Source organism: Wyeomyia smithii, chromosome 3 (assembly GCF_029784165.1).
Source record: "Wyeomyia smithii strain HCP4-BCI-WySm-NY-G18 chromosome 3, ASM2978416v1, whole genome shotgun sequence".
In the NCBI taxonomy this organism is placed as follows: Eukaryota; Metazoa; Arthropoda; class Insecta; order Diptera; family Culicidae; genus Wyeomyia; species Wyeomyia smithii.
This window is the reverse complement of record NC_073696.1, coordinates 232,825,463-232,853,307: the sequence shown is the minus strand read 5'-3', so window position 1 is coordinate 232,853,307 and position 27,845 is coordinate 232,825,463. Positions and strand designations below refer to the sequence as shown.

General features: G+C 36.5%; 2 protein-coding genes across 38 annotated transcripts in view; one reads left to right on the top strand and one right to left on the bottom strand.

The window, feature by feature from the left end:
• The window catches only part of LOC129731476 (G protein-activated inward rectifier potassium channel 3), a 226,206-nt gene that overhangs the window by 110,098 nt on the left and 88,263 nt on the right, over positions 1 to 27,845 (top strand). The gene's annotated exons all lie outside the window — the stretch shown is intronic.
• The window catches only part of LOC129731481 (serine/threonine-protein phosphatase 2B catalytic subunit 2-like), a 155,470-nt gene that overhangs the window by 73,708 nt on the left and 53,917 nt on the right, over positions 1 to 27,845 (bottom strand). For all 7 annotated transcript variants that reach the window (XM_055691525.1, XM_055691531.1, XM_055691529.1 and 4 more), the window contains exon 3: positions 14,892 to 14,970. The gene's annotated coding sequence lies outside the window, so the exon portion shown is untranslated. The remainder of the gene's footprint in view (positions 1 to 14,891; positions 14,971 to 27,845) is intronic.

The window sequence follows — 27,845 nt, the reverse complement described above, 5'->3', positions numbered from 1 at the left end:
AATGAAATAAAACATATCAAAAATGATGAAAAATGACATAAATAAAATATAATTAAAATGCTCAAAAAAATGGAAATATTATAAATTTTGAAAACGACAAAAAATGCTAAAAATGACCGACAAGGTAAAAATGAAGAAAATAGCAGAAATAAAAGCAAACAAAATTTCAAGAATGATAAAAATGAGTAATATGACAAAAATGACAAAAATTAAAAAAAAAAACAATAAAATTGTTGAAAATGCTGAAGTGTCATCTATCGTAAAATTGACAAGAACGACAAATAAAGACTAAAATGACATTAATGGTAAAAATGATAAATCCAATAGTAAGGTAAAAATCATAGAACTGAAACAAAAAATCATAGAGCTGAAACTAAAACTATAAGCATATAATAATGAAAATGACAAAATTACCAAAAGAATAGAGAAAAAATGACAAAATTACCAAAAGAATAAAATAGATGTAAATGATGAAAATATTAAAAATGACAAAAACGATCAAAAATGTTAAAAATTACGGACATGACAAATGTGATGAAAATATCAAAAGTTAAAACAACAAAACTGTAGAAAATGATAGAAATGAAAAATATTATAAACATGGCAAAAATTTAAAAACTACATGAAAATGATATTTCAAATATTGAAAAATTAGTAAAATAATGATAAAAATGATGCTTATAATAATAATGGCAAAAATTATTAAAATTATCAAAAAAAAAAAAAAATGAAAAAAGCAATAATGAGTTAAAGGAACACAATATATTGAAAAGATGGAGCAAAAATTACATAAATAATAATGACAGAAACGATAGGAAAGATGATAATACTAAGAATGATTAAAAAATATCAGAAAAGTAAAAATGGTCAAAATGACGTTAACGACGAAAATGAAAAAAATGGCAATGCAGATGACAATATAATGTTTTTAACTTTTATTTTTGACGTAGACTTACGTCTTACGGCAACATAGGGGTACAGATTAAATAACGCAAAAATGTAAAATAATATTGAAATGGCAAAAATAAGGACAATGTAAGAAATGACGAAGATGCTGAAAATGATAAATACTAGAAAAACGATGAACATGTCAAATATGAAAAAAAGTTATGTTTATGATATGATAGAGATAATAAAAAGGCTCAGAAAGAAGAAAATGTTGAAAACGATAAAAACGACAAAGAAAAAATGCCAAAAATTATCGACATGGCAAATATGCTGAAGATGTCAAACTTGATAAAAATAATAAATATGACAAAAAGAAGTAAAAAACAAAAATGATGATTTTGATTATTGAAAAATTGGCAATAATGACAAATAAAGACGAACTAACAAAAATAACATTAATGACAAAATGATATTGCAAGAAATTATGAAAACATACCTAAAGAATAGAAACGGTAAAATATGAACATAAGCGGCGAAAATGAAGAAAAAAATGGCAACAATGAACGAAAGGACAAAAACGATGAACACGATGAAAATGATTCAGATGATAATATAACTTTAGCTTTTAGTTTTGAGGGGTACAAATTAAAAAATCGAAAACATCGAGAGCGTCAAGAAATAACATAAATGCTCCAAGCACTCAGTCAATTCCCAATGGGTTCCTTTTAGTTTAGGCCTGTGGTTTCACTCAGAGAATTACTAACGTGTAGGAGTATTTCCCTGCGAAAACAATTGTTCTCACACTGGAGGACAAAGTGACACACTTTCTTGAAGAGAGCAGCAAATCGTGTGTATCTGAGGAGCTCGCAAAAACACCGCTGTGGAATCTGAAGATCCAGAGATAAAAAAGTTGTGTGAGCTTTCTTACACACAAGGACATTACGCACAATAACTGCACAAAAGAGCTTACTGCAGTGCTTTGACTGTGTGTCTCTTAAGCATATTTTAAATGAGGGGAGTATCTTGGTAGTAAAATAGACTGCGTTGTTTGCATTGCACGCATGTTCGCTCTTCGCATGCTATTGAATTTATCTCAGCAGTGCGCACCGCAGTGAACTTCTGTGTATTCTCACTAGAGTGTGTTAATTTTTCGAGTGGCAGAAACACAGCACAAAGCAGAAGGAAGCAGTGTGGTACTGAAAAAGCCTGACAGTAATCGATTGAAAAGCTTACTAAGTTATTAGCTAAGCAAAGCAAAATATCAGGCGAAACTCTCAGTGTCAGTCTAGATAAAACTAAACAACCAATTACTACCTTTCTTCCCCAACAGTCGACGCTAAAGTATATAAAAGATTTGACTTTTTAAACAATTTGTTGTTGTTGTTTTGCTCGCTCAACGACACGCCCACCGAAAGAATAACAGTAGTCACGTATAAAAGCCTAGTATGTAGAAATTTAGTTTTCATTGTATACAATCGGTTACTACGACATGATGATGGTTCATTGGAAACTGGCACGACCCGTAGAGCGCGGCAGAGCTGAACAGGCGACGATTGCAAAAACATTTTACATGGTGTTCGCACCCATTCGTTCCATTCGATCGCAGTCTTTCACAGCAGACGAACCAACCGAGGAAGAAGCGCTTTCAAACACCCCTAATCATATAATTGAAAATTTTTTTCTGCCGCTCGCCAAAACCTTGATGATAGTGATGAAAACTACGCAGTAAGCATATAATTGAGTTTTTTTGTGTTCATTTCTCCACCTCGACTTGTGCAGCTACTAAAAATGTTTTACTTCCCCTGCCATTTCCCTAGTCCTCGTAGTTTTTGACGGAACCTTAATATAAAAGGTAACATGAATAAATTTCACCATCATTTTTTTTTTCAAGACTAGACGGATGTAATTGAAGAAGTTGAGTATTTTTTCAATCACTCGCCAAAATGCCTCTGATAGTGAAAAAGAACAGTAGTCCTACATCACGCGGTTGTTGCTTGGATATCAGCCTCCTACTATTTAAGGTCAGTCAGAGTGTTATTAAATAATAACACCAAGCCTATCCTATACTTTTTAAAAATATTGATGAATTGAATTTCCTGTTTGAAGCTGACTAATCGTATTCTATCTATAATATATTTAGTCATGGAGTGTAAAAAAAAACCCATTGAACTTTTTCTGACATTGTCATAGGATCGCATTCACCGCAAAATCCGCTGCATTTAACAACATTCGGTGGTTTCGGTTATGAGGGGAACCATTTTCGTACCACATATCTCTGCTTCAGATGCATCAATATGTGCGTTTGTCTGTGTGTTTCTTTCTGCGGAGGTTAACCGTGCGGATAAAGTGGGTGGTTAGCAACCAGCAGCAGCAGAATCTATCCGTAACCGCAAAGCACTCATACACACTCACGCACATGTCAGTCAGTATGTTGTTGTGCATACGACCGAACACCGGCAAAAGCAATTATCCTTTCATATGTAAATCGAGAATGCTTCCGCTGTGCTGTTCTTTGAGCCGATTTTCCATGCCCGTTTTTTTCCTCATGCTATGGGATGAATGACATACCGTTGCTAGATATTGTTCGAGAAAAGTATAACACTTACCGCAGCTTTATGTCGTTGCTAGCTGGTAAAATATGACTTCCGGGGGTTCTGGTTGTTTCGGAGCAAGGGACTGCATTTATTTTAATTTTTTGTTTTGTTTTTGAGTTTAATGACGTGTATGGGTAACTTTCGCTTGAGATTCATGCTAGAGCATGGGTAGGGTGGTGAGGGTGGTAGAAATGGGAAACAGGCTTGCATCTTGGATGCTCAGTTCATTAACAGGAATTGTTTACCTTTGTGCGTAGATGTAGTGCTCGAAGCTGGAGCGAAAAATCCAATTAATTTCGAGAGCTATGTTGTGTTACGCATGAGGATGCTCCATCGAGAGAGAAAGACAGCGAGAGAGATTCTTTGGAGATAATTCTATCTGGTCTCGTGTAGATGTTGTTTCACGGCACTTAATTAATTTTATTGCGTTGCTGAGTTGCAATAATAGGATAAAATCAGCGGAATTACGAAACAATCAAACTTCGATGGATGCAGTAATTAAATTTTTTAACTCGCAACGCGCGTCTGGCGATGTGATGCAAGAGATCAACGATTAACTTTCGAGCGAGTTAAGTTAGCAAAGTAAGTGCAGAGAGTGACGACAAACTGGAAAGGCAATACACTGGCATGACGGTTGACACTTGTTAGACTAGCGAAAGCGGAGGCGGTCCGATGTCTGACAGTACAGTCACAAATTGCCAAATTAATTTGCAACCTTTTTCCTCTCTGTCGCTGCGAACATGGTTTCATCTATCGGCGCCGGAATGGCACGTTTCGAACTTTACCGGGCCTCGGCTCACACACGAGCGCACGTGACCATTACCGGCTGCGATATGGCTAGGTGATAAATAAGACGGAAATGGCGATCCAAATTGCAACATTTTGTACGTCGCTGCTGCTACTTCGTGGTGGCGATAGCGCAGCGATTCAGCTTTTTTCGGTGACGAAAAGAGTGGGCTGGATTATAACAAATTATTCCATTTCTCTTTGCACATTGGGATTTATGGATGTTTGGATTAAAAAGCAGCACTGACGATCTATAATCTTTAGTGTTAAGCTTTCGGATTATTCGCTTCAGATGAGAGCGGGGGTCGGACATACTTTTTGTATCAAAAATTTCACCCAAATAAATATATTAAAAGGTGATTAATTCAAAACTGCAATGGAAACATTGCATTTTATTTTGTGTACACAGCCGAAAACTTATACAATATATATAGTTAACTTCACCCAAATCCTTCTCAAAAAGTGAGAATAATTTGAAGTAAGGTAATTTAAAACATAGCTGAATGAAGCACACAAAAGATATCAAAAATGGCAGCCTTTAAAAGTGAAACCGTAAATACAGAAAAGTGAAAAATATATATTTAAAAAACAAAATGGAAAAGAAACAAAGAAACAGTCAGAAATGAAGCAGAAAAATAATGAAAATATCTATCAATAATACTGCCCCATTATTGATTGATATTCAAGAGTCTGTTTAGTCATGACTTATGACCTGCTGTAATGATAAAACATCGGGTTAAATTGTCAAAGTTGTTAAAGTATTCTTCCATAAGAGGTTGTGCAACCGGTACGTAACTTGTTGGACTTGGTGACAAACTGCAGTCACTCTCACAGAGGAGGCATGCGTATCAATCATTTTTATTCTGTTTTGACCTAAAGAAAGCGAAGAGCAAAGGGGGTGAACAAAACTCATTAAAACTAAATTATCAATCTATCTTCTTGTGCATATAGACTGGAATGCTGGGTGACAGTCGCTGTCGGGTGGGTGGTAAAAATCTTTTGCTTTTGTTTCATCTGACGATGGTTTCGTAATAAATACAGTGTAACCCAGAGGCGCGCGCAAACTAGAGGATGCCGACCGTTTGGTCAGTTCTATAAAACGCTAAATTTAATTTTAATTGCCTTCGGAAGGAGTAAAACTGCAGAGGTTACAATTTGGCGCCAAGCGGTGCGTGTAACAGACTGGGGCGGCCGCGTTGATTGCTTTGACCGTTGCTGCTGCTGGGATGACACTAATGAATGGGTGGTATAATTGTCGGCTTGCGAGCAAACATTTTTTTTTTAATTTCTTAGCAGTTGTCCGTTTGCTGCTGTAAAAAGGCAACTACTGTAGCTTGCATATTGATAGTAAAAAAAAATTACAGGCTCCCCGATCATAGCCAAATAAGTTCATCTCTAGAATGAAATATTAGGGCTAAGGTTTTTCGTCAAAGTTTGTCATTTTCTCCGTGAATTATTGTTTAAGTTTCAATTATCTCATGTCAGAACCCTAGTAACAATATTGGTTTTATCAAGGCTTTACAGCGTTTTATACAATTAAAACAGCGCTATGAAACTAAAACCAGTTTTGTTACTTGGGAATGCTTACGTAATTAATGATTGAATTGAAATTAGCCGTTTGTTCTAGACTTTCAACAATCTATTGATAGTTTTCTCGTTATACTCTGTCTTTTTATTTAAAATAATTAGTTTTTACTTTGTGCACAATGCAGAACGCACAAGTGCAGAACGACAATGCAAGCGGAAATGCAATCTTTATTTTTTGTTGTAGTTTTAGATCCTATTAAGAAGTTGCTTCTTACAAACAGGTCTACATTTAAATTGAAGTGAGAATAAGGGTGGTCCTGGAAGCAGCAAAATACCTCAGTTAAACTTTTTGTTTGCGAAAAAATGTTATATTGTTCTCAGTGAAGTTGTAGATCACGTTATTTCAAGCAACTTATTACAAGACTACTTTGTTGCAGCTCTTGAATTGGCTAAATTATAGCAATTTTGCTTAGGGTGGCTCATAAAAAAACAGTTTTTTGCTCTCTTTTCTTTAAGTTCAAATTGTTCAGCAAAGTTTTGTTTTGATGATTTTTATAACTTTATTATATGCGGCAGTTAATTTTTTTTGGAAAGCTTTTTGTAAAAAAATGATGCTTGATACAAGAAATTGATATTTCGGCTTGCAGTCTAATTAATTGCGTTGATTTGTATCTGCTTATCACCGACGCTTCGGTCTTTTTATGGTACCATCATCAGGGCCAAGAATATATTTGATATTTTACGTACAATCGTACTAATATTAGGATAAAATTACATTATTGCGTATATACTATTTGTAAGAGAAAAAAACGGTGTCTCCTAAGTTGACTGATAGAGAGTAACTTTACCTAATGGATTCACGTTTTTTCATGTAATAACTAATATTTTGCTCTTTACTCGCATTTAAGTTAGCGTTGTATAGTTTTAAAAACTTCTAAAGATGTTATTTCTCAAGATATTTTTTCGAGATATAAATTTATTATTACTTTTTGTACAGTTCTCTGTTAGGTTTTTAATTTTTCTTATTTTCTTCATGTTTCAGGTTCACTTTTACTTTGCATTTTTCTGTTTTGTTTCGTTTTGTTCGTACTGTTTCTTACTGTTTCTTACTGATTATGCTTAATCTTCGTCAAAAATGATCGAACCTGTATTTTTTCGTTGGGTCGTCTATTAAAAACGACTTTATTCGATATATATCATTATCAAAAATTCATAACTTTTGAGCCTGTTGATCGATTTGCGATCTTTTTAGATCAAATTAAAGGTAATTATTCCTAGTTTCAAGAAAAATAAAAACAAAAAAAAACTGTGTGCTTTTACATGCATCTAAGCATATAAGAATGCAGCTCTTGAATTGGCTAAATTATAGCAATTTTGCTTAGGGTGGCTCATAAAAAAAAACAGTTTTTTGCTCTCTTTTCTTTAAGTTCAAATTGTTCAGCAAAGTTTTGTTTTGATGATTTTTATAACTTTATTATATGCTGCAGTTAGTTTTTTTTGGAAAGCTTTTTGTAAAAAAATGATGCTTGATACAAGAAATTGATATTTCGGCTTGCAGTCTAATTAATTGCGTTGATTTGTATCTGCTTATCACCGACGTTTCGGTCTTTTTATGGTACCATCATCAAGGCCAAATATTTTACGTACAATCGTACTAATATTAGGATAAAATTACATTATTGCATATATACTATTTGTAAGAGAAAAAAACGGTGTCTCCTAAGTTGACTGATAGAGAGTAACTTTACCTAATGGATTCACGTTTTTTTCATGTAATAACTAATATTTTGCTCTTTACTCGCATTTAAGTTAGCGTTGTATAGTTTTAAAAACTTCTAAAGATGTTATTTCTCAAGATATTTTTTCGAGATATAAATTTATTATTACTTTTTGTACAGTTCTCTGTTAGGTTTTTAATTTTTCTTATTTTCTTCATGTTTCAAGTTCACTTTTACTTTGTATTTTTCTGTTTTCTTTCGTTTTGTTCGTACTGTTTCTTACTGATTATGCTTAATCTTCGTCAAAAATGATCGAACCTGTATTTTTTCGTTGGGTCGTCTATTAAAAACGACTTTATTCGATATATATCATTATCAAAAATTCATAACTTTTGAACCTGTTGATCGATTTGCGATCTTTTTAGATCAAATTAAAGGTAATTATTCCTAGTTTCAAGAAAAAAAAAACAAAAAAAAAACTGTGTGCTTTTACATGCATCTAAGCATATAAGAATGCAGCTCTGTCTGTCTGATCCATATAGGCTTGGAAACTACTGTACCGATCGACGTCAAATTTTGTATATAGGGGTTTTAGGGGGGAGAAAGGTGACTAAGATAGCTCGAGACCACTCCTTCTTCTGGAAGGGAGAAGTCGCATACAAATGAAATAGAAATTTCGTACAGCTCGCGAACTAATCAAGTAAATACAACCAAATTTGGTATGTGAATGTTCTGAGGAGTATCAAATATGTCCACAATAGTTCGACACCTCTCCTTCTTCTTGAAGGGAGGGGTTCCATACAAACGAAACACAAATTTTTGCACATCTCGAGAAATAATCATCTGAATGGAACCAAATTTGGCAGGTGAATGTTTTAGGGGTAACAAATATATCCATAATAGTTTGACACAGTTTAGTCCTTCTGGAAGGGAGTGGTTTCCTACAAATGATACATAAATTTCTGCACTTCTCGAGAAATAATCAAGTAAGTACCAACCAAATTTGATAATAATGAACCTCAAATTTCTTCTCAACTCAAGAACTAATCAAGTAAATGGAACCGAATTTGGCATGTGGAGGGGTTTTGAGAGCAAAAAATATTTTCATGGTGGTTCGACACTCTTATTCTGGAGGGCTCTTATCCCATTCCGACCGAGCCCACACAATTGTGTAGGTAAAAAAAATTCCGGATAACAAAACCTAAATCGTAGCAATTCCTATATAAAAGCACTTAGATGCTCCGGTTTTGCCTTTCTCCTAGAAAGGTATAGCATTCACTGCAAAAACCAGAGGTATAAAAGTGCTCCAGAGGGTCAAATCTCGTATATCAATCGACTTAGTTCGACGAGCTGGGCATTTCCTGTATGTGTGTGTATGTGTGTGCGTATGTTTGTGTGTGTGTGTGTGTGTGTGTGTGTGTATGTAACGGTCTCCCAATCTCACTCGATTTACTCTAAGATGGCTGGACCGATTTTCATGAAACTAATTGCAAATGAAAGGTCCAGTTGCCCCATAGAACCCTATTGAATTTTATCGTAATAGGATGTTTAGTTTAGAGGTTATGTATCAAAATGTGAAAATCACAAAACTTCAATATCTCAGTAACTACACTACCGATTTGAACAAAATTGGTATCATATGGCAGGTCTTGTGCCCCATAAGACCCTATTGAATTTTATTGTAATTGGACTTTAACTTTTTTCGTTATGTATAATAATGCAAAATCAGGCTATGAAAAGAAACATTATCCTGAGACTGCTTGAACTCGTCCACTTTTCTCAGAGATGGCTGGACCGATTTTTACGAAATTGGTTGCAAATGATAGGTCTAGTTGTCTTATAATACCCTATTAAATTTTATTATAATCGGACCGTAACGTTGTCTTTTATGTAACGAAATGTGAAAATCATGAAACTTCTTTATCTCGAAAACTGCACAACCGATTTGAACAAAATTGGTTTCAAAGGAACGGGCTACATGAAATACCCCAAACTTTTGAATTTTATAAAGATTGAACATGTGGTTCAAAAGTTATGAGAGAAACGTGTTCTGAAGACTGTTCAATCTCACTCATGTTCCTCAGAGATGGCTGAACCGATTTTCATAAAATCAGTGTCGAATGGAAGGTCTTGTTGCCCCATAAGATTCTATTGATTTGTTTTGCAAACGGACTATTACTTTGCCTGTTATGTTTAAAAATGTGAAATCCAGCTATGAAAAGGAACATATTCCGAAGAATACTTAAACTCACTCACTTTTCTCAGAGATGGCTGAGCCGATTTTCACAAAATTAGTGTCAAATGAAAGGTCTAGCTGCCTCATAACACCTTATTGAATTTTGCTGTAATCGGACTGTCACTTCGTCTCTAATGTATCAAAATGTGAAAATCACGAAACTTCATTATCTAAGAAACTACACAACCGATTTGAACAATACTGATTTTAGATGAGCGGGCTAGTTAAGGGTTAACTGACGAATTATTATGATTGCACACGTGGTTCAAAAGTTATGAAAAGCAAGTCATATTCGATATAGGAAAAAAAATTAACTATAAACAATCGAATCAAAAATTATATTTTAACGAATGATATATCGAGTCTACATATAATCGAGTCCAACCTATATATGAGTACAGTGACGTTTCGATTATACCACGATCAAAAAAAAATTCGCGTCATATATTTGAAACATATTTATTTCATGTCATTCGCATGTGTTAATGTATGTTCATATATGTTTGAAGATTATGTTTTAAATGTTCGGCATGATTTCACTGCTAACAATGATTTGTTATTTTGGAGTGATAAATAAATCCAGGGTATTTTTTCTAAAATGAAGTGTTCGTGTAAATCTATTTTAACAAATAATAAGTACGAATGAGAAAGGCTTGGTCTGACCGCTTGGTGGATGATTTTTGGGTTTTTTATTTTTCTGCAGCTGCGATGTTAACACTAGCGTTGTGAGCAATAAAACAATAAATAGAACGTTCAAAAAGCGAGAGAAAAGGTCTTGTTTGAGTCATCTTCTACGTACGCAATTATATGAGCCCGGTTGGGAAGGGTTATACAATTCAAAAACAATTTTTTATGGTGGTTTGACACTCCTTAGTACTCTGGAAGGGGAGGGAGGTCTTCCATACAAATTAAACAAATGGTTCAAACAGGTTTTCCGAGAAACAGCTTAAAATGGTCGGGTCGATGCACAAGAGCCAAAACTCGACTCCAGACGCCATTTTTAAATTTTAGGTGAGAACTTCCGGTTTATAATTTGGTTGTTCCGGAACCAGAATGACGCCCAGGGGCCAGATATTGTCTCCAAGTGCAATTTTGAAATCCAAGATGGCAACTTCCGGTTTCTAAAAAACAGCCCAAAGTGACCAAATAAATGAGAATGTTTAAAATTATTTAATTAAACACAAAAATGGGCGGAACGAAGTTTGCCGGGTCAGCTAGTAGTATAGAAAATTATTGAAATTTTTGTCATGTTTTTAAATTGAATTTGCTTAGATTTAAAAAATAACATATTTTTGAAACATTCTCCATATAGAGTCAGAATTCGTGAAACGGATCACTAAAATCGCGATGTCTAATTTTTTAAATAAGTATTTAAAACTTCAAGAATTTCACTCGGGATGTTGATTTTCCAATTTTTATTGAATTTGAGTAAATTCATAAGTTGTTATTGTCATTCGAAATTCAGGTCAAAATTGTTTTTAAATAGACATAGCTTTGAAAATATTGCATCGAATTTGATGAAATTTTCACAGCAGATGCACCCTGAGTTGTAGTTTACGAAAATATTTTTTTTGAAGAAAAAAATATTTTTTCAATAGTAACTATTTAAAACAATAGTTGAAAATCTATGTTCTGGGGCACTGAAAAATCTGAAAAAAAATAACAAGTATTTTTGACGAAATTTCGAAACTGCCCTGAAAATTTCGCGGTGGTGTAATTTTTGATCAAAAAATATGGGCCTTCAAAGTTGGTGCCGCAACGCATTTTTCAAGCGAGAAATGCTCCTAAACCAAGTTTTCTTCAGTTCTCATATAGACTGTTCCGAAAATTATAAATACATCTTCTTTCTTGAATAAAACAAAAAATACAGGATTTTTCGGGTCATTTTATTCTGAAATATAGATAATAAGTGTTTTCTTTCCAGTTTCAATTCAAGTTGGGATTATTTTTCGTAGGATACGCGAGTTCTCTAACTTTTTTCTTAACACTACTCATAAGCTTTTGCACAGTGTGTTCTCCGACCATTTTTACCACTTTAAGCCAATCTTTTTTGAATTTTTCAACATTGTCCGCTGGTTTGACATATTTCCTCAGCTTTGCCTTGGTCAAAGCTCAAAAAGTTTCAATAGGGCGAATTTCAGGGCAGTTTGGAGCATTCATCTCCTTTGGGACACATGTGACATTATTTGTTTTATACCACCCTAGTGCATCCTTAGAGTAATGGCAGGAAGCAAGATCGGGCCAAAAGATTGGAGGATTGTTATGCTGCTTAACCATGGGTAACAACCTTTTCACCGTTCATTGTGTCATTCGTAATGAATGGACGAGATATTTTCCCACATTCACAAATGGCTTGCCAAACCATTACCTTCTTGCCGAATTTTTCGGTGTAAATGGCTTTCACTGGTCCAGGGACATCATTTCCCTCCGGTGATGTATAAAATTGCGGTCCTGGCAGAGTCTTATAGTTCAGTTTTATGTAGGTTTCGTCATCCATGATAACACACCCCATTTTTTTGGTCAGAAGTTTGTCATAAAGCTTTCGAGCTCTCGGTTTCACAGATTCAGCTTGTTTTGGATTTCGTTTTGGCTGCTACTGCTTCCGACGGGTCTGCAGACCCATTCTTCCCTTGGCACGCATAACGTTACTCGCCGAGGTTCCAAGCTTTCTCGCCACACCTCGTACTGATACTGAAGGATGCCGCTTGTAGTATTCCTTCACCTTTTTGTCCATTGTGGGATCAACAGGCCCGGGTTTTCTACCACGTCTTGGGGCATCAGTAAATGTGTACTCTTCACAATACTTCCGCAATGCGGTTTGAACTGCTCCGACACTTATACCTTCTTCTCTGGCTAATTTTCTTATAGAAAGACCACTCACGGTGCCCCATTTGTGCACAATTCGCTTTCTTTGCTCGGGAGAAAGGCCACGCATTTTCAAAATTTCGCACTAAATGTTAGAAAAAATGACAGCATCTGTTTCTTTTGGATGTAAACAACAGGACGCAGCCAACGTTTGGTTGAATACTGCACGTTATTTGAAATGACGGTTGATCGTAGGTGTATTTATAATTATCGGAACGGTCTATAAGGGTAATTTTGTCCCTCTAGAAAACATATACAATGTTAAACATTTTTTTCTTTTGGAAAAAAATAATTATAAATTAAATACAAAAGTAACAGATTATAGGATAACCAAAAATAGTTTGCTGAACTTTAGATTTTTCAAAAAGCATTTTTTTTTCAATATTTTTATATAGTATAAAATCAAAAAATAAATATTATCTACAACTTTGTCGAAGACACTATACCGATCAAACAAACCGTATAGATGCTAAAAATGTTTTTTTTTTGCAACACTAATTGGCATTTGGCGCAGAAAATAATCCCAAAACTTGATGTCTCAGGTTATTTTTGCTGACATGAACAAGTTGGGACTATTATTGTATATTTTTTCTGGAGGGACAAAATTACTGTCTACAACTTTGCTGAAGACGTTATACCAACAAACCTAACGTTCTGACTTTAAATTTTTTTGTCGTGCTTCTAGAAATTTTTACCTTTTTTGTTTCACATTTCTCCATGATCGGACAACCATCAAAGTTAAGCAACTTTTTGTAGTTTACTTAAAAAAAAGATTGTTGAAAAATGAGCTTTTTTAGATAAATAATTTTAATTTCTGAATTGTTTTCAAAAAGACAAAGTTATTATCTACATCTTTACCGAAGACGCCACATCGATCAAACAATCCGTTTTGGCTCTAGAAATATTTGAAATTATCAATAGATTATCAAAAGTGAATCGTGAAAAAAAATAATGACATAAAATTGCATCTTTTGCCCAAAGACGGTTTCAACCAAATCATGACAATTGAAAAAAAAAACAGGGACTTTTTTGTGGGCTTGTTCCGCATTTCCGCATTCCGCGAAACAATCATCGGACCTTGTTTCGCTTAAAGAAGCATTTACGTACCCACTTATATTAACTTTCGACATTTTTGAATGCGCTTCAGCAGTGGTCCTCTTTGAATGAAATGAGAAACTTCATACAAATAACGATAATTTGGTATAAAATTAGACATTTTCATATAACCAAAAGTTTGTGACGCTATAATACAACCACTAACGTGTCAAAGCGGTTTTAGATATGTCAAAATTGGCCAGTTCTTGCTGTCGCTCTCTACTGCCAAACAACGAGAACTTAGTTGCGCAAACATTTTTTTCTTGATTGTTTTTACTTGATTACCAAATCAATGCAGGCTGGGTTTTTTCTAATCAGTAGTACAAATTTCAATCATATTTAATAGAAAATTTTTGTCATAATGAACGTGAAGTGTAATGCAGTTACCGATCTAAAAATTTTACAAAGGTAATAAGTATCGAATTACGTTTCCCTTCTCAATACGCTCGCATCAACGCTACACCTATCCAATAGCAGCAGATTTGATATTGATAGACCGTGCAACGTTTGTAACACGGAACTGTTAGCCTCCCTTTGATCGCTGGCTTCCACTGCCGGGTTCGCCACTGCGAGTCGCATGTTACCGCATGGATAAATTGATTTGCACGAGAAGTTATGTGCGATTCTGTTATATGTCTTCGTTATCGCTTCTGAACGAACGCTACTCGTGATGAAAAGGTGCGCTAGAGCCGTGGCCGTCGTGAGGACACACCGATGACATCACCCCCTTTTGCCTTTTTTTTCGTGTGTTATGTTTGTCGTCATGCTAGCGGTGAGTGGCACTGTTTTCGATTTATCCGATATGGCGACCGTGCTCTGGTCTAGCAGGGACAACAATGAGAACAAAGTTCTCCTCCCTCGGTTTCTTTTTTTCTCATCCGTTGTGCTCCACCTTTCGTGAAGGTGTGTCACTCCATCCGAGAAAATCCGAGAACACGACATCTGACGTTGATTTAGCTGACAAGGACGCTTCTGTATGGGAAATTCCTTATCGTAGACGGGAACGTATTATGCTTATTCTATGAGTTCATTCTCAGGGAGTCGCGAGAAAGAGGTTTTTTGCGATTACATAATATGGTGAATCAGATTTTTTTCTACGAAGCTTGTTCGCGTTCATTGTGTATTGATATGCTGGAAATTACTTTTTATTGATTGATTTTTTTGTTAAATATATGTACTTACTTATAACTTCACTAGCACCAGGACATTTTTCCACGGGATGACGCTGTTTTGGTTAACTTGAACCGATGCTGGTTTAGTCCTGAAAAAAAAAACAAAAATTTCATTATAATTTACGTTATTCTACTTTTCTCTAACTAAAACTGTTATTATGTAGAGTCCAGTTTTTATCCTGAAGTACGTGCAACCCCATCCAACCCATCGCCCTTCCAGAAAGGCTACTAAAAATCTCTCACGTCTGCCGGATCTTGCGAGTAATCGATCAAATCCGAATATCGTCGCACTCTAGCATTCCGGCCTGTCGTCTTACGTGCTGATGATCAGCTGCCGTGCCATGCACGTGTCAAAGTGGAAACCGTAAGCCACACCGCAGCCATCCAACCGATAAAATACGAAGTCAAAGGAGGCAAGGCACACGTTGACCCCCTTTTGACTAATGAAAACTGATTGGATTATTCTGACGGAAAAATAAGTTATTTTTTTCTGCTCGAGTGTAACGTGTTTGTGTAAACAAATCCGTTTAGGAAAACATCGTTTTTCATCCGTACTAAATGTTGCACGAAGTTGTCTAACTCGTTTGCGAAGTTTCCCACTGCATTGCAACAGCAGTGAAGTTAGTTTTATAAATATTCTCCGAGTTTGTCGACGACAGCTAGTTCTGCAACCAGCAAGTGGAAACGTGGCAAGTATTTTTTTGTCGCCTCGATATTTTTCACAATTGCTACCAGTAGTTCGTTAGCACGCGGGAAGCTAATTTGAAAGTAGGTGAGAAAAAAAAGGAAGGAAATGGAAAGCACTTCCATTTTTGAGAAAATTAGATTCAATTTCAGCTGCATGCTTTTCACTCCCAGTAACAACATGGCGCGGGTAGAAAACAGAACGCGAGAAAGGCTGGCTTGGTGGGTTTCCCGCAATGGAAGAAGCAACTTTTTTTTCGTTCACTTTTATGTGACTTTAGATTCACGCTGTCGGAACACTCGTGCAGAAGTGCCTATAGTTGCTGCCTCATGCCTGTAGCTTATCTTGCCAATATGGAATTTTTTTCTCCCTCGAGCTTCAAGAGCCGTGGAGGAAATTTTTCGAGCGAATAAACTGCACCGACGACAAACTTGACAACTTTAACGCTTTATCTAGACACAGCTTCGGCCGGGAAGTGTGCGGCGATAAAAAAAAAAACGCGTTATTGATTACTTCTGCTGGCCAAGTGACAATTACTGAAAAGTTAGTGAGAACGGTAAGTGTGTTATGGCAGGCGATAGTTTAGATTTTTTTTTTCAACTCGTTGAACATCGGTGTTATTAGCGAGTGTGATTTTTTTCATGAGCTCCGTTTGCACTAAGAACTGGTCAGTACTATTTCTTAAAATTTTAAATTAAAACTAGATTTGATTATCAGATTCCAAAATACTGAAATCACGTGAGCTCATAATATGTTTTAATCAATATAGAATATCTATAAGTAATACATTGAATCTTAGACTCCAAATCCATCCTATTACCTTGGTCTAAAGTCTAATTCAATTTCATATTTTCCTTCAGTTTCCAGAGATCGTAATGAATAGTTTACTAAGTTCGAAACTATGAAACCTAAAATTTGAAATTTAGTATTTTGAACTGAAGCGTGTATCCTAATTTTTAAGTTTATATTTCAGTAGAATTGGCATTCTGTTCTTTCCTCTATTTTATGTTTTATATTTTCCGGAATTTCGCTTCGCAACTTGTATAATAATTAGCTGCCCTTGGCTGCAGATGACGTTGTTGATGTTGGAAAAGAAATGCTTTCCGCGAATAAACAGGCTTTGAAGTCGCGATTCGATTATAGTGCAGTGTAGGCTTACGGTTACAAGTCTCTAGTCGTTCGTAATAATCTCTGACTGGTAGCAGTTTGTCAACGTAGAAAGAAATTCCGACAGCATAAATCAACAGAACGGAGCACAGGAAAATTGCGGCAATTTTCAAACGGTGCCATCTGCCATGTTTGTCTTTCCCGAGTTTGTCTTTCGGTGTCGTCTACCGAAAAATGACTGCACATGGAAAGGTGTGCTCATGGTAAAAGCCCAGCCTGCCAGTGCAAAGTTGGAAATAATTTGTCGGTGTATAAATATTCAAATTTAATGGGTAAAAAATTTGTGTTCGGAACATGCACCCCGGTATCTCCGGCATGTAAATAGAGGCCGAACGATAGGGATCTGCCCTTTCGGGAAACGGACGGGTTGGGTCGGAGCTAGTGCGCATACGACGAAGAAATAAAATCATTGAAAAGCATAACGGAAAGTTTTCCTTTGCTTTTCCGCCGCTCGCATCTTTTATCGTTCAAGGGGCCGGACTTTACTCCAGAAGTGTAGGTTGGAGGGCTTTATTGGGGTTCACTCAGTTTGCTTTAGGATGCACACTGGAGTCGGAAAGACGACGACGATGGGATATCGCGCAAGGCGCACGGAACGAATGAAGAATTTGTTCGATATCCTAAGTTTTTTTTACCGCTCACTTTCTTATGAAAAGTAAGGGCATCGTTTTCGGTATTAAAGCAAAATAGGTCAACCGATTTGGTAGAGTATGACAGCGTGGAGCGAGGGGTTATTCACTTTCGTTGTGGGCGCTATTATTTCAGGCCTTTCGGAGGAACTTGTGACCCGTCTTTGTCCAATGATAATACTTTGCACGTAAGCTATGCTACGGGTAGGTTATAGAACAATTGCCAGTGGTGTTTTAAATGAAGCACAACGGACCGAGTATTATATACCACTCGATTCAAGCAGACGAACTAAGCATTTTCTGTATTCGTGTGTGGGCGTGTATGTATATGCATTTGAGTGTGATGCTTGCCAATCTCCACAATTTCAGTATCAAATGAAGGGTCAAGTTGCCTGAAAGTCAAGTAGACTTCTATGAGGTCTGTCTTGCATATCCCTAAATAATGTGTTCTTTATTGATTAAGAATGTGGTTTTAAAGCATTCAAAAACTGTTCTATCGTTAACAAATCTTCCGCGAAAAATTCTGCTGTCGAATGCTGACCTAATAAATGACAATAAAAATGACGTTAACTCGTATAAATGGCTAGTGTCACATGTTATATGCTATACATCTAACATGTAACGTGTAACATGTAACATGTAACACAACATGTTAAGTATAACATGTTATTACACATGTTACATTTTTCATGTTACAATACGTGTAGCAGGTTACAAATCACATGTGCAACAAACTCATTTTTGAACAAAAAATGGTTTATAGACCACTCTGTCCCGCAATGGCTCATATGTCAGTGTATTTTTTGCAATTGGTTTGGGAATACACCCAATTGGGGTTAATCAATTTAATGATGTGAGGTGGTAAATTCCAGTGAAAACTCTATTTCAACTCTCTATTTTTGGTAACCTTGAAGTGAAGCGTTGATTTTGGATTGCCAATTACCGATGACACGGGATAATTCTAATTCTCTTGTTATTGTCCGCTCCGCACACTACCGACACACCTACGCGGGAGGACAAAATTACTAATATGTACGGAAATCTCCAGCAATGCTGTACAGTGCTGCGATCTGCCGGTTGGTCATTCTGTTGTGGAACGCTGTGATCGAATCAGTCGTCGCTCAGCCTTGCTGCGGGTCGAATCAGTTTCCAGTAAAAGTAAACCGTCCTTTTACTGCTGTAACCGGTTGTACAATAAGACTAAATTCCTGCATGCTAGATCTTATGCGTGACTACTGAGAGTTAAACTTCTAGAATGGGTATCTTTGAGGACTAGAGCGGGTAAGACAGCAACGATAACAACAAATCGGCTGGAAAGTCAAATCGTTTGTATACTTTAGCGTAGGATGTGCTGGGGAAGAAGGCCTTGTTTCAGGTCTAAAACAAAAAAAATAAAATAAAATAAAAATAAAAAAAGTAAAAAAAAACCAAAAAATTGGCTGAGGGTGGAGCGGTTATCGAGCGAGACAATCTACAACGGACCAGGTGTTCACCCTGAGATAGATCCTCGTCATGTTTCGAGAATACAACTTGCAGACACAAAATCTGTTTAAAGACATCAAGGCGGCGTACGACTCAGTGAAACGCAACGAGTTGTAGCAGATTATGCTTGAACATGGTTTCTCAACAAAACAGATTAAGCTGGGTCGTGCGACTTCGTACGGTTCCACATCAAGCGTCAGGATAGTGGTTGAAATTTCGGATGTGTTTGTGACGTTGGATGGTCCGAACTAAGGGGATGGACTCTTGAGTTTTCTTTTTAACATAGCCCCGAAAGGTTATGTACGAAGAGGTAGGTGTGCAGAGAAGCCGTACCGCTATCACGAAGTCTCACATGCTTTTAGGCTTTGCGGACGACATCTATATTTGTGGTGTTGATCGTAGAGCTGTGGAGGAAGCCTCAACGGCTCTCAGAAGAGAAGTTGCGAGAATTGGAGTCACAATTAACACTGCCAAAACGAAGTACATGGTGACTGCCAGATAGTATGGTAGTCCTGCGGGCAATGATGCTGCGGCTGTGATGGATAATGATACTTTTGAAGTGATTGATGATTGTTTTATTTTGGTACGATCGTTACGTGTAATAACGAGGTGGCCGCGAGGTGAAGAGACGGATTGCGGCAGCGACCAGGGCTTTTTACGTAACGCGTAGCCAGTTCAGGTGCCGCAGCTTGTAGATACGCACGAAATTTGCGCTTCATAGGAAGCTGATCCTCCCGGTGGCGTTCTACGGACATGAATTGTCCGTACATGAAAAAAACTACATACCTACAGTAAGTAAAACATTGACAACAGTGAAAAGCGAATTTTACTTTTTACATTTATGCATACAAAAATTCATCGAGTTCCGCAAAGTCGTAGCACATTCTATAAGAAACAACTTTGTCAAAGATATCATACTTCTATCTGCCTATTTAAATGGACTTATGTGGAGTTTTCTGCTGATTGCCACTAAAAATCAGTTTTTTCAATATAACTTTTTGTAGTGATTTTCTATAATTTTTTAATGTTCTACAATGTTGTTTGCTATAACAAAACAAACAATTTCTTTGAAGAAAGTTTATTTTTATCTCACATATTTCTCCGATTATTGACAATTTTTATTAAAACAATGCAATCATTTACATATCTTCAAAATCGGCAAATATCTGCAGACTAAACCATTTCTATATTAAAGTATAACTCAAACATCATTCAATTTAGATATAGGCATTTGTCTCTCGCTGTCTCTTGTGTTTATATCTGTAAGTAAATTGGTGCACCATTTTAATAGAAATTTTCAATAACTAATTTATTCCTTCGGTGAACTCGTGTCTTTTATTATACTGAAAAACATTGTAGAATATTGAAAAAAATTAAAAATCACTATAAAAAGTGATAGCAAAGAAATGTTTCTATTTGAATTCTAAAGGAAACTTCACAAAAATTCATTTAAATTGGCAATAGAAGTATGGTGTCTTCGACAAAGTTGTTTCTTATAAAATATGCTAATACTTTACTCAGCAAAGTGGATGTTTATATGCAAAAATGAGAAAAATTGAATTCGTTTTTCTCTTTTGGGTAGATTGATCACAAAATTCTAATTTTCATAAAATGAAGAATAATTAACAAAACAACTTTGCTGAAGACATTATGGCTCCAAAATCAATTTTTTTTGAGTAAAAAGTAATTAGTGTAAATTTTTGCATTATTCAAGTAGAATTCGTCAATAACTATAAAAAAATATTTCAGTAAAAAAATGAACTTCCTTCGAAGAAATTGTTTGTTTTGTTATAGAAAACAATATTATAGAATATTGAAAAATTGTAGAAATTCACTATTAAAAGTTATATTTAAAAAACTGATTTTTAGTGGCAATCTGTAGAAAACTCCACATTAGTCCTTTAAACTAGGCAGATAGATGTATGGTGTCTTTGGCAAAGTTGTTTCTTATAAAATATGCTACACAACTTTGCCGAACTCGATGAATTTTTATATGCAAAAATGAAAAGAGTAAAATTCGCTTTTCACTGTTAAGTGGATTGATCACAAAACTGTAATTTCTATAACATGAAGAATAAATAATGGAACAACTTTGCTGAAGACACTATGACTCTAAAATCAAATTTTTTGGGTCAAAATGATTTCGATCACGTTTTTGCAGCCTTGGAAATAGTGTGTCAATGTTTTACTTACTGTAGGTATGTAGTTTTTTTCAAGTTTTCACCGGCTTTTACTTTTCTTTAAATTTACTCTTTTGATTTACTCGCAGTTTACGATTATTTCACATCTTAAAAGATAAAATGAAGAGATAAAATGAAATAAAAGTAACTTATAACTTAATTCTTATTGAGTAATTTATGGTTTTTATAGTATCCATATATATGGGATAACCCGTTAATTATCATCAGCAGCAGCATTGCAGTTTTTCCTTAATTGCACACGAATAGAAATCGTGTAGCACTGCAATGATAGGCCAGCGGCGCTTTGCTTTACCTGCACTGTACTGCCGGTAACCGCAAGTCAGTCCCATCTGTAATTCTGTCGATTTTGAGTTAGCATCGGATTTTGGCCTATCTTTAAGTGTATTTTCAGATGTACCGATAAATAAGAGGGGTTTGATCAACGAAAGCGGAAATCAATACCAAGTCCAATTGTCCCATTATGAAAAGTAACCGCAAGTCAGTCCCAGAGGAAAAATAACCGGAAGTCAGTCCCAAATGCAAAAAAAAAAACATGCATAGTACAATAAAATGGATTGGTAATGAAGAAGTGAACTTTGACATGACCGTTTATATGAAAATAAGTCATCAAGTAACAGTTATCAATTATTGGGATTAGTTTCTAGTTCGAATTGGTGTTGAATCTATGTGCAGCAATTTCCTGCAAATGAGAATTCAAGTCCATTTTCTATTCTTGGTTCGCTTCTTCGTAGATTTATCCGGAAAATCTTCAGTATCGAAAAAACTTCCATCAAAATTGTTCCAAGAAGTCTCCAAAGGTTATGCTCGAACCTCAAACGGATTTTGATCATCTGGATGAACCAACTGTAGTCCCGGCTTCAGTTTCTTCATCCGAATCCACACCGGATGAGCTCTCATTGGTTCCGTACATCATGAGATTTTCCAACGCCGCCATTTTTAAAACTGTTCTCATGGACATGAACTTCCGAACTGCGAAGCGCAACGGCAACAGATAACATCACGTCAACGCTCACTATAGCATCAACATGGAAATGGGACTGACTTGCGGTTACTTCTCTCTTCAGTGTGTAATGTAACGGCAAGTCAGTCACACTCAAGGTTTTTATCATGAAATCAATGATTTCAGTAGTTTTACCAATGTAATTCGTGTAGGCTAGCATGCAAACTATGTTTTAGCATGAATGTTGTCAAAATAATTCATCTTAAATAAGTGAGAACTAAGCGAGAATAAAATATCTTTCGAAGCTGTTTTCTCGATTTCATATTTTTACAGATGGGACTGACTTGCGGTTACCGGCAGTGTTCGTACTGTTACTTTTATCAGTATGTTTTCTTTCAAGGCATCAGTTTTAATTAGTTTCTATCTGCAGGTTGACAAAATGTTTAAAAAAGAGAGCTATCTGAAACTTTTCGAAAAATCCTTACCCTTGAGCGACAAATTAGTCTAAGTTCATGGAATCAAACATTAATTGACTTATTGAGACGGGAAGGAAGTCTCTGTAATTTTTACTGATACTGACATAGAGAATGTCACAGTACATGGATGGTGTCTGTTCATGTCGTCTGTGCTAGGGATGCTCGCATGTGATTTATGCATTGTTTGAATCTTTTCATCAATTTTTACTGCTGAGCAATAAAATAATAATGATAACTTGCGTACTACAAAATTATCCAATATTTTATCTATATAATAACATATTAGTCATTGTTATCTATCGTGTGGTCATGCTCTTATTAGCGTTTGAAATATAACGGAACATTAACCAGTTATATGTCAAAAAAGATTTGTTTCCATAAAAAATCGTATTTTCTTGTTCCGCAAGAACACAAGATCAACATTTTGCAAATAAGAAATGCATGCTATCCATTTCTGTTATTATTTTGTGTTATGAGCGTGAACTGATACTGAACTTTGACCAGACTTTGTTTTGCTCATCTTCATCTTAAAGAGAAAACAGTTTTCTTCCCTCTTAACAACTGTAAGCTTACATTCAATGTGCATCACACCATCTGCTGTAGAGAGAGCACAGAGTAATAGTTTCTCTGACGAAAAAACGCTCCTAATTTGACAGAGCAAAACCCAGTGAAACTCTTGTAAATTGCTCATCCGCGTACGCAATAAAAGTGGAATAAATTGCTCGGCGATCAACTGAGCATTGCGTTGCCGTTCTCATCGCTCTGGGGTGCGACAAAAACAGTATAAAATCGAACTTTCTGCAGAATACGCACCGATGGTGAGTTGTGAATGTTCCCATAATATTAAATTCGAAAACGGTTAGGATGTGGCTTCAATGTGAACCTAAATGTTTTGATATTTGGCCAACTTCTCTTCTAGTAAAGGAGAAGCTAACGAAAACTATATACTTTCTCTTAAACTGAGAGAGCAAACAAGTGTTTACCCCTAACACGCGATGATTAAGAGTGAAAAGGAACTCTGCGACTGAAATACTCTACGCCTAAATGTGGATAATTACTCACTGTGTGAGAGAAAGTCTTGTTCTCCAGGGGGTTTGACATGTAGAGAAGGAAATTTGAGCAAAAATCAAGAGAACGGAAGAAGCCTGACTTTGACTTGAAAGGTATAGCATGTTTCGAAGGCGGAAAACATTTTTTTGAAAACCGCGCATGTTTTAGCAAATAAAGGAATTGCGAAATTGTGTAATTTTAGTGGATGTTTTGAAGGTTAGCTGAGCTACAGAATATTTTAAATTCAATAATAATTTAAGAAAATAACACCAGCAGAGAAATTGTGATCGCAATCATTCCGCTTATATGAATAGTGCGCTGCTGTGTTTTGTTGATTAATATCAGCAGACAATAATAAAACTAGTCAATACAGGTGCACTCGAAAAGCTTAAACCGGAAAAAATGAAAGATTATAGCTATTCAACCATTCCTGTGAATTTTGGTGTCCCTAGCCATCATCGTTTTTTCCAGTACTCAAATGAGTTTCATTGTGAACATAATGTTAAAGCGATGAACTCGGCGAGCATTTTTTATACGAAACTCTCGCGTAAGTTAACCATCACCAAGGTTGGGGGCACCAAAATTCATAGGAACGGTTGAATAGTTATAATCTTTCTTTTTTCCGGATTGAGCGTTTGGAATGCACTTTTTTCATTTTGTCGACCAATGCAATCTGGTATTAATTTTATAGAAAGCAGTTTCAAAAAGGTTGCTTTAAAACTTTTCGTTACATATATACGGGTTCCGAGTAGTAAGATATATAATAAATACAATATGTTCTATCGTAATATGACACGAGGATGGCATATTTTAAACATTAATTATGAAACTCAAAGTATCACATTCTAAGCCCCCGGGATTACACAATTACGGGATTGATGAAGAGACAAAGTAAAGCAACAGTTGCGGAAAAGTTTTACCGCATAGCTTGACTGCCGTTGGCGGGTAATGTGTGCGCTATGTGACGTCACGATTGGGAAAATTGACATCCATGATTGCCAGCTCCAAGATTGAAGCTAATTTGGTGTCGGTTGTCTTTTGTACGGTTTCAACTGCGTCAATTTTGTCGTCATCGTCGTCGTCTACGTCCTCGTCCTCGCAAGTTTTCCGATGAAGCTCTACAAACCAAATTGTGCATTCATTTAGCCGGGCGACCCACTGGTCAGCAAGTAGTTAACGAGAAAGTGACACTCAAAACAGAATTCTAATTACGTTTGTCAACGAAACAGACTGAATAAATAATCTGCTTTCGGTACATGGGCGCTCTCGAGGCAGTAACGATAGCTTCCGTAAATTAGGTTTATACTTACTTTGCACGAAAATACTAAAGGGTACTTTTCGCCTGCCCCCCAGCAGCGCACTTGATGTGCGGGAAAAAGTTTTGCGAACTCTGCTTCAAACAGGCTCAAAACTTTCTCTTTTAGCTTACCGGAGGGGCTGGTTTTCCCGGTGGCCATGAAATGTGAAATTCTTTGTACCAACCGCTCGGTACTAGTATACTCAGGCAGGCAGGAAATATTTATTCCGATAGCACTAAAGCTTCGCCGCAATCCGGAACCTATGTTGTGCTAGCATTCTTCCTCCAACATGGTCTACAGCCATGGAATACCAATAAATAAAAGATAACATCTTAACAACCGAAACGTTGCTTCTGGTGCTTGCATATACACTTTTGCGTGTGAGTGTATATGAGCTTCGACTAGGGCCATGTTCTGATGTTGTTCGAAGGACTGGGATAATGTAATCATTTATCTTCCGTTTTCACCCTCCGCCTTTCCCCAAGAACCTAAACGGAATGGGAACAGAACTAGTGCTGAAAATGGTGTGAAAAAGGGAAGATATATATTGGCCCATCACTTCAACCACACAAAGTAGAAATCGTATTAACTCATATGGCTGCTCGCCGCTGGTCTAGACTTTTATTATAATCAGCCTCCCATTCGAGGACGCCGCTTTGGACGGTTTGAAGCACGAAATCTTCCGCGATGTGGGAACAATTCAGGCTGCAACGTTTGCTAGCGAAAGTGGAGAGAAAATCTCCCGTCTCAACAGTTCTTCTAGATCTAATTCGCATGGGGCGCCACCCCAAACGGGCGTAGATTGAGTTTTCAAGTTAAGTCGCTGCACATTCTATCGAGAACTGGGTTCCATGCGGAAAGCCAGAGTGCATTAGCTCATGAAACTGTAAAGCTATGAGGCTTTTACCGTTCCACTGCACTGGCGGCTTTCACGGCTGGGAGTCTTGGCAATTACCTGGTTCTAGACTACTTGGAGGTTAATTGTTGGTGCATAGAGCTAATAAAGCTCGGGACCAGAAAAGTGGCTTTAGTGAGATGTTTTTCGCTCGTCTTATCAGTGCGTTTATTGTTTATTGTGCTATTCATATTGCAGCTGGGGGTTATATTTCATTCGAATATAAAGCAGTTATGCTGTTCGGTTTGTAAGCAATTCATGATCGCCAATGACAGAATTTACCTTTAATTAATCATGTGAAACTTCAGGAATATAACTGACAGCAAATAATTTCTTGCGAAATATACAAAATAGTGAAGTCATCGGCGTAAGTCTGCATATTTGTTTTGAACACAATATTCATGTTTTGCTGCCACGAAAAATGTTGAACTATGACTACAAAACCTGTTGTCCGATGAAATATTTTATTTCTCCAGCATTGTCAACGTTTATGAACCAGGCGTCTCTATTGAATCTAGAAAATAAGGGGAAGCATAGTTGCTCTTCAATTTTGAGTAAGTGTCCTCAATATTTGCAGAGCTAAGAGCGCATAGATGATGAGAGGATTGACAAAATATCAGCAGTTAACTACGAAGAAGTGCAATGACAATTACCTCGAATGAATTTCCTTTAACATTCAAATCAGACGACAATCCTTTTTTTCGGTCAATAATTTCAGAGCGGGTCGAACGGCAGATCAAGAAATTACTGGCTTAGGGCAGCACACTTAACTGGTATTGAAATTGGATGCCGTTTTCTTCGATCGCCACTGTAACTGTTTTTCATCTGCTGCTGGTTTCTTGGTTTCCCTTTGCTGCTGGCGGCTATTTGCAAGACGTCGATATTGCCAGCAAATCGAATGTTATTGCTCCACCGAGGCAAGATAAAAGGCATAAAATGGCGCTCGAGCAATTGTTCTACTTAACGCCAAAGGCTTGTAGCAGAATGATGTTCAACGAGTTTCGATAAAACGATTGTCATTATATTTGAAGTGTTCGTTTTACAAAAAACACGAATGAATAATAATATTCTCGATGCTTTACCTTTTCTCATTTTTCAATCAAAATAAACAACAATCAACTTTAAACACTAGCACATTCAGGTGAACAATCGAACATCCAGAAAACGCTCATATTCTTTACAATCATGGGCTCGAATCGATCCAATATTGTTGAACGGAAAATGGCTCCCGGCAGCAGGCAGAATCCGATGTAAACCGATATGGGTACAAGACTGGAGCCATCTGCTGTCAGTTTCCCTCGAAGTTGTTGCTAGCCCTCAACCCCACAGCAATTTCAAATCCTACCAGAATAGTGCGGTTCGAATCGATAGATTAGCGAAAGAGTACTTTACGGCATTGGCCTAAAAGGGAACAATTTCTCGTTCCGACGGTGGCACAGCGTGGAAAGAGGGTTTGGTACAAGCAAAGTGGCAAAAAGTTTATCATCATCATTATCGACGTAACGACGTCGCACCAGAAAAGCTGTGGGAGTTTATTCACACATTCGTGGGTAAATGTTTCATTTAGTTCTATTTTGTGGCTGGTGGTCCCGGTGGAGGCAGTAGAAGGTAAACCGATGCTGAAATGGATCAGTCTAACTTGATGCTGAGTAACTTTATGTCATCCCATTTTTAGTAACTTTGATTGAACACTTTGTGATGCATTATTCTTCCATTGATAGATTCCAATTTGCATTTCAAGTTGAGTTATTTTACCATGACTGGATTTTTACGTTTTTACCACAAAACACTTTAATAACCAACGAATACAGTCAATTGCTTTGTTATTTGGGCGACCGACAATTGGTGTAGTGGCAAGGCGCTGTACAATCAGCCAGTAAGGCACCATGGTCTGGAATCTCAAACTGATGGCGCCTGGATGGCAACTTTTTCTTCTTCTGCTGGACCTTTCTGCGTCTATTGGCTTTTGATTTTTTTTTGTGTTTGCTACCAGGCTGTGCGGTGTTGTTTGCGAGACCGACAGATTCAATAAAAAATTTACTTCCCGCATTGTGTAACATATCCTTGATGAAAGTTTGCCCCCATGCCAAGGGAGTTCCATGGACGCAGGCGTCAGAGTCAGAATAAAGCACATCTAATAA